The sequence below is a fragment of the Bubalus kerabau genome, chromosome 3, assembly GCF_029407905.1.
Source record: "Bubalus kerabau isolate K-KA32 ecotype Philippines breed swamp buffalo chromosome 3, PCC_UOA_SB_1v2, whole genome shotgun sequence".
Lineage (NCBI taxonomy): Eukaryota > Metazoa > Chordata > Mammalia > Artiodactyla > Bovidae > Bubalus > Bubalus kerabau.
Genome location: NC_073626.1, coordinates 112,246,901 through 112,255,700, shown reverse-complemented (window position 1 = coordinate 112,255,700; position 8,800 = coordinate 112,246,901).

Below are 8,800 nucleotides of genomic sequence, written 5' to 3'. Positions count from 1 at the left end.
TGGTGGCTCAGTGGTAAAGAACCCTCCTGCCAATGCAGGAGATGTGGGTTCAATCCTTGGGTCAGGAAGATTCCCTGGAGAAGGAAATAGCAATCACTCCAGTATTTTTGCTTGGTACATCCCATGGACAGAGGAGCCTGGTGGGCTACAGTCCATGGGGTTGCAAAAGAGTCGGTCACAACTTAGCAACTAAACAACAACACAACATAAATTTCAATACTGACTAAATGTCTTGGTTAAACTTCCCTTGAGATTCTTTTTTGTTGTTTTTTGGATGGGGACCATTTTTTTAAGTCTTTATTGAATTTGTTACAATATCGTTTGTTTTATGTTTTGTTTTTTGGCCGAGAGGCATGTGGGAATCCTAGCTCCCCGATCAGGGATTGAACCTGCAACTCCTGCACTGGAAGGCAGTCTTCATCACTGGATCACCAGAGAAGCCCCCTCCCCCCTGAGATTTTATACATTGCGAAGTCATTCTTGGCTTGTACCCAAATAACCATACACAATTTTTAAATTGTTGGGAATCAAATATGTCAAGTTTAATTGACTGTGGTTTCCATAGACAGCCTGCATAGAAAAGCCATGTTTGAGGAAAGAAAATATGGGCTGCTACAAGCAATTCCTGAGGTGTCCAGGCCACTCTGGCCCTTGGAGACTCAAGCATAATCCCAGACTCTGGGATCCAGAAGAGAAGGGACTTGGTTGGGGGTGTGGTCAGATTCAGGAAGGGACCTGAAAAGCGGTGCTGTGGCTTACACTATTTAAACAGGAAAAGGGAGAAGAAGAGTCCTATGAAGGGTATCTTCCTGGGCATTGGGGGAGAATTAGTAGAAGATCCATTGAAGTATCAAGGAGCTTGTATGTGAGCTAAGTAGTGTCTGACTCTGTGACCCCATGGACTATAGCCACCAGCCTCTTCTTGCCAGGAGGGGTTTCCAGGCAACAATACTGGAGAGTGTTGCCATTTCCTTCTCCAGGGGATCTTCCCCACCCAGGGATGGAACTTGGGTCTCTTGCGTGTCCTGCATTGGCAGGTGATTCTTTATCACTAATGCCTCCCGGGAAGTACCCACTGAAGTAACAAGGAGAGAGCATGCTTTTTCAGAAGCAACCAGGTCAAAGTAAAGAACTAAGGAAGATGTTATTCAGATAAGTTACAGTGTTGTGGAAAGATCTGCTGATTTCAGCCTGAAAGTGATCTGAACCTCATTCATATATATTCCATTTCTCACTGTATTGTGCTTGACTTTTGCAGACATATTTAACAACCCATTAAGTAAGGCAGAATACTTAATAAATCATGAAAACCTTTTCAATGTGTTACTAGGGAAGGAGGATCAATCAGGATTCACTAGATCTTTATGTGCAAAAACCTGTTAAGAACTTTTCAGTCTGTTGATTAACTTCGGTTCAGTTTGGTGCTTACTGAGCAACTAGGATGTGCAGACCACGTGGGTAACAGCCCCTCCTCATGAACTTGCAGTGGAATCAATGGGGCTGCTCATGTGGGAAGGAGCTTGTGGAGTGGCAGATGGAGAAAGTGGTCAGAAAGTAAAGTTATCCAGAGGCTGAGAAACTCAATCCTCAACAATGTAAACTTATCCTCAACAATGCCCATAACAGGACCAGTTACACTTATTTCCTTCCTGATTTTCCTCCCGCAAACATATTTCCTCCCTTTGCCACTGAATCTCTCCATCTATTTCTTCTCCATCCACTAGTCACTCATCCCAGCTCAGTTATTCTGAGCCCTTCCTTGTTCTCACCCTCCCACAGCTAATTCCACCACTCATTCCTATAGTGTATTCCTAAATCTATTTTAAGTCTGTCTACCTGTCTCCACTTCCACTGTCTCTTCCATCAACAATGAGATCTCTCTCCTGGATGTCTTAGGAACCTTGTGTTCCATCTTGCCCCTTCCATGGCTCTCTGTGTGTGCCTAAAGAATGACCTTTAGGCAATCAGGCCATGTTCAAACTTGTCAGAGTATTTCACTGTGCTGAGAATAAAATTCAGACTCCTTAGATGGTGACTGAGGTCCTCTGGCTCTTCTCCTCCTGCCTTTCCAACAGCACTCCACTCATTCCCATGCAGTAAGTGACCTCTGCTACCTTCTTTCAATTCCTCTTGAAAGCCATCAGACAATGTCACTTACAGTTTTCTAAGGGCACATGAACATTCTGCCTTCTTTTACCTCCTCTCCCTGGATTACAGGTGACTTTGGGTCTCCTGTCACATCCATTATGCACATATTTTGGGGGTACTCCTGTGTTCCAGGCACTGGGATGCAGTGGTAGGAAATAGAGTGACAACTCCCTCTTCACAGGGTGTAGAGTGGAGTGGAGGAGATGGACAGAACATGAGTAAACAAACACATTTACAAAATAAACACAAATTGTGGGGAATGCAGACAGGAAAACCAGAAGATTCATCAGAGGAGAGGGTGAGTCACTTAAAAGTGGGTAGCATGAGGGGGTGGCACTTAGGCTCACACAGAGAGAATGAGCTGATTAGAGATACCAAGGGAACATTTCATGCAAATATGGGCTCAATAAAGAATAGAAATGGTATGGACCTAACAGAAGCAGAAGATATTAAGAAGAGGTGGCAAGAAAAGACAGAAGAATTGTACAAAAAACATCTTCATGACCCAGATAATCACACTCATGTTGGGCCAGACATCCTGGAATGTGAAGTCAACTGGGCCTTAGGAAGCATCACTATGAACAAAGCTAGTGGAGGTGATGGAATTCCAGTGGAGCTATTTCAAATCCTGAGAGATGGTGCTGTGAAAGTGCTGCACTCAATATGCCAGCAAATTTGGAAAATTCAGCAGTGGCCACAGGACTGGAAAAGGTCAGTTTTCATTCCAATCCCAAAGAAAGGCAATACCCAAGAATGCTCAAACTACCGCACAATTGCACTCATCTCACATGTTAGTAAAGAAATGCTCAAAATTCTCCAAGCCAGGCTTCAGCAATACATGAAACATCAACTTCCAGATGTTCAAGCTGATTTTAGAAAAGTCAGAGTAACCAGAGATCAAATTGCCAACATTCACTGGATCATCAAAAAAGCTAGAGAGTTCCAGAAAAACATCTATTTCTGCTTTATTGACTATGCCAAAGCCTTTGACTGTGTAGATCACAATAAACTGTGGAAAATTCTGAAAGAGTTGGGAATACCAGACCACCTGACCTGCCTCTTGAGAAACCTGTATGCAGGTCAGGAAGCAACAGTTAGAACTGGACATGGAACAACAGACTGGTTCCAAATAGGAAAAGGAGTATGTCAAGGCTGTATATTGTCACTCTGCTTATTTAATTTATATGCAGAATACATCACGAGAAATGCTGGGCTGGAGGAAGCACAAGCTGGAATCAAGATTGCTGGGAGAAATATCAATAACCTCAGATATACAGATGATAGCACCCTTATGGAAGAAAGTAAAAAAGAACTAAAGAGCCTCTTGATGAATGTGAAAGAGGCGAGTGAAAAAGTTGGCTTAAAGGTCAACATTCAGAAAAGTAGGATCAGGGCATCTTGTCCCATCACTTCATGGTAAATAGATGGGGAAACAGTGGAAACAGTGGCTGACTTTATTTTTGGGGGCTCCAAAATCATTCCAGATGGTGATTGCAGCCATGAAATTAAAAGACACTTACTTCTTGGAAGAAAAGTTATGACCAACCTAGATAGCATATTAAAAAGCAGAGACATTACTTTGTCAACAAAGGTCCGTCAAGTCAAGGCTATGGTTTTACCAGTGGTCATGTATAGATATGAGAGTTGGACTATAAAGAAATCTGAGCACTGAAGAATTGATGGTTTTGAACTATAGTGTTGGAGAAGACTCTTGAGAGCCCCTTGGACTGCAAGGAGATCCCACCAGTCCATCCTAAAGGAGATCAGTCCTGGGTGTTCATTGGAAGGACTGATGTTGAAGCTGAAACTCCAATACTTTGGCCACCTGATGCAGAGAGCTGACTCATTTGAAAAGAGCCTGATGCTGGGAAAGATTGAGGGCAGGAGGAGAAGGGGATGACAGAGGATGAGATGGTTGGATGACATCACTGACTCAATGGACATGGGTTTGGGTAGACTCCGGGAGTTGGTGATGGGCAGGGAGGCCTGGCGTGCTGTGGTTCTTAGGGTCGCAAAGAGTCGGACATGACTGAGCGACTGAACTGAACTGATCTGTAGGGATAGTGCAGAAGGGTGTTGTAGCACAGGGCCAGCATGTGAAAGATCAGAGAAAGCTCAGGGAATGGCAAGAATCAAATGAAGACAATTGGTGGGAGTGGGATTGGGGTGCTGGATACAGGGTGAGAAGTAGGCAGGGGTCAGATCACACGGGCACCAAGTTGAGCACCTCCCTTATGGGAAGTGTTGAATAAATACTTGTTGAGTTTTCATGAGATGAATATACTCCAGCTGCAAACTTATACAGGTTAGGAAATTGAAGGCCTTAAAATTAAAAAAATCTAGTACTGATACATTTTCCAGTTGAGTGCTCTTTCTAGTATCACTTGTAGTTCAGCCAATAACTGAAACATGAAGAAGCTGTGCAACTCTGTGAGGTGTCAGAGTAGTATCCATGATGCGCAGGTGCTAAAAAGACAGTCGTAACTTTGCCTGGGAGATGAGGCTGCATGTGGAGTGACTTGCAGAATCAACCTAGATGGTTCAGTCTTGAGCTGTTCTGAGTTATGGATCCCACTTGAAGCCCTGGCTTCCCTGGTGGTTCAGTGGGTAAAGAATCCACCTACAATGAAGGAGACACAGGAGACACAGGTTTGATCCCTGGGTTGAGAAGATCCCCTGAGGAAGGGAATGGCAACCCACTTCAGTATTCTTGCCTGGAAAATCCTGTGGATGGTGACTGCAGTCATGAAATTAAAAGACACGTACTCTTTGTAAAGAAAACTATGACAAACCTAGACAGCATATTAACAAACAGAGACATCACTTTGCCAACAAAGGTCTGTATAGTCAAAGCTATGGTTTTTCCAGTAGTCATGTATGGATGTTAGTGTTGGACCATAAAGAAGGCTGAGTATGAAAGAATTGATGCTTTCGAATTGTGGTGCTGGAGAAGACTCTTGAGAGTCCCTTGGGCTGCAAGGAGATCAAGTCAGTCAATCCTAAATTAAATCAATTCAATATTATAGGAAGGATTGATGCTAAAGCTCCAATACATTGGCCATCTGATGGGGAGAGTCAACTCTCTGGAAAAGACTCTGATGCTGGGAAAGACTGAAGGCAAAAGGAGAAGGGGGTGGCAGAGGATGAGATGGTTAGATAGCATCACTGACTCAATGGACATGAATTTGAGCAAACTCAGGGAGATAGTGAAGGACAGGGAAGCCATGAGTGCTATAGTTCATGGGGTTGCAAAGAGTGGGACATGACTCGGTGACTGAACAAGAACAGAAAGCCCTGGGGTCTGCCTAAACTTTGCCTAAACTATGAAATAATTTAGTCCTTGTTGAAGAAGGTTTTAAAAAGTCCAGACCCAATACCTGGGCTCTCCTGAACACAATGTCTGGAGTCCAGACTGCTGGTATGACTGCCACAAGATTCTAAGGTCATGGAACCAATGTTAGTTCTTCAGTGGCTACTGGTCAGTTTGTAGATTGCAACAAGATTCAAGATATGTGAAAAAGAAGCTTTTGTAACTATCCTCCAATGCTAAGTAACCATCTCTCTGTTTTGCTTTGCCTAATATTTCCTATGTCTTGGATCTTAACTGGGAAAATTCTTAAAGGTTAATTGACAGAAAAAAAAAAAAAAAAAAAAAAAGAATACCAACCAAGTACTGTTAAGCTAACAGAGAGCAGATGAAATTCATGATTGTTGGTTTCTATTTACTTAATAGTATACTCACAACCCTGGAGAAGGAAATGGCAACCCACTCCAGTATTCCTGCCTGGAGAATCCCATGAACAGAGGAGCCTGCCAGGCTACAGTCCATGGGGTCGCAAGAGTTGGATACGACTTAGCAACTAAACCACCACCACCACCACCACCATACTCACAACCAACACCATTTTATACACATAGTTTATATGATCATTAGCTATATCTCACTTCCCTTCTTGATATGACCTAATTCTAAAGTGTGGGTGCCTCAGAATACTTGGAGATCTGTAATTTTTTATAAAGGAATCATTTCAAGGACAAGAGAGGAGAAAACAATTAGAAGCGGTCTGATTTCTTAAGTCAGTTGTCAGAACCACAAGGCCTTTTTTTGAATAGATTAAATTTTTTTCCTTATTATACAGTGCATATAAGTTATATTTCCATTTCATGAATATTCTTTTCATAAGAAATTTCCAACAAGGAATTAATGATTAATAATACTTAACACCTTGCTTGCCTATTTTCCATATTACCTCCTTTTTAATAACTTTGGTTGATTTGCTTTCATGCTTTGCCTCATAAATGCACTTAAGCTTCTCAGGCTCTGTCTCTCATCATGGCTGAAACACTTAGGAGAGACCATCTGTTCTGGCCACCACAGTCAATTAAAAGAAGGATAAAAAATAGAAATGCTGATCACCCATTTCCTCACCAACTATGCACCTATAGGAGAAAACTCACTGTTACAAAGGTGTGACAGTTTATTACTAGCCTTTGCTCAGGCTAAATGTGTAAGGTAAGGTCCATGCCTTTGAGTTTCCATATACTTTATGGATCCTTATTTGTGGCCGTTTCTTGATTTTTTTTTTCATCAAAATGTGACTATCTCTAAACAGTGACCTATGAGAACTGTTTGTATCTGAAGGGTTGTCCAACAGAAGCCAGGTGAGACTTGTAGTGGTTTGTCCTGGGTATAAGTATGGAGACAAAAGGTAAGCAGACTGGGGGACTTCCCTGGTGGTCCAGTGGTTAAGAGTCTGGCTTCAACTGTATGGGACATGAGTTTAACCCCTGGTCAGGGAACTAAGATCCCACACGCCACAGGGTAACTAATTGGCTCCTCACTAGAGAAGCCTGCATGCTGTAATAAAGACCCAGTAAAGCTGAAGAAAGGGAAAAAAAAAGGTTCGCAAACTATGGATGGTAGAAGGAAGTGATATGAAGACTGCTCATCATTAGAACAGCCTACTACTATAATAGTGTTATAAGTTGAGTTGTGTCCTCCTAAAAAGATATTCTGAAGTCCTAACCCATGGTACCTGGGACTATAACTGTTTAGAAAGAGTCTTTACAGATATAATCAAATTATGGTGATCTCATTAGAGTGGGTCCTAATTCAATAAGTCTGGGGTTTTTACAGTCAGCAAAAATAAGACTGGGAGCTGACTGTGGCTCAGATCATGAACTCCTTAGTGCCAAATTCAGACTTAAATTGAAAGTGGGGAAAACCACCAGACCATTCAGGTATGACCTAAATCAAATCCCTTATTTGATTATACATGATTATACAGTGGAAGTGAGAAATAGATTTAAGGGCCTAGATCTGATAGATAGAGTGCCTGATGAACTATGGACTGAGGTTCGTGACATTGTACAGGAGACAGGGATCAAGACCATTCCCATGGAAAAGAAATGCAAAAAAGCAAAATGGCTGTCTGGGGAGGCCTTCCAAATAGCTGTGAAAAGAAGAGAAGCGAAAAGCAAAGGAGAAAAGGAAAGACATAAGCATCTGAATGCAGACTTCCAAAGAATAGTAAGAAGAGATAAGAAAGCCTTCCTCAGCGATCAATGCAAAGAAATAGAGGAAAACAACAGAATGGGAAAGACTAGAGATCTCTTCAAGAAAATTAGAGATACCAAGGGAACATTTCATGCAAAGATGGGCTCAATAAAGGACAGAAATGGTATGGACCTAACAGAAGCAGAAGATATTAAAAAGAGGTGGCAAGAATACACAGAACTGTACAGAAGAGATTCACAACCCAGATAATCACAATGGTGTGATCTCTCACCTAGAGCCAGACATCCTGGAATGTGAAGTCAAGTGGGCCTTAGGAAGCATCACTACGAACAAAGCTAGTGGAGGTGATGGAATTCCAATTGAGCTATTTCAAATCCTCAAAGATGATGCTGTGAAAGTGCTGCACTCAATATGCCAGCAAAATTGGAAAATTCAGTAGTGGCCACAGGACTGGAAAAGGTCAGTTTTCATTCCAATCCCAAAGAAAGGCAATGCCAAAGAATGCTCAAACTACCACACAATTGCACTCATCTCATGCGCTAGTAAAGTAATGCTCAAAATTCTGCAAGCCAGGCTTCAGCAGTACGTGAACTGTGAACTTCCAGATGTTCAAGCTGGATTTAGAAAAGTCAGAGGAACCAGAGATCAAATTGCCAACATTCACTGGATCATGGAAAAAGCAAGAGAGTTCCAGAAAAACATCTGTTTCTGCTTTATTGACTACGCCAAAGCCTTTGATTGTGTGGATCACAATAAACTGTGGAAAATTCTGAAAGAGATGGGAATACCAGACCACCTGACCTGCCTCTTGAGAAACCTGTATGCAAGTCAGGAAGCAACAGTTAGAACTGGACATGGAACAACAGACTGGTTCCAAATAGGAAAAGGAGTTCATCAAGGCTGTATATTGTCACCAGGGTTATTTAACTTATATGTAGAGTACATCATGAGAAACGCTGGGCTGGAGGAAGCACAAGGTGGAATCAAGATTGCCGGGAGAAATATCAATAACCTCAGATATGCAGATGACACCACCCTTATGGCAGAAAACGAAGAAGTAAAAAACCTCTTGATAAAAGTGAAAGAGGAGAGTGAAAAAGCTGGCTTAAAGATCAACATTCAGAAAACTAGGAT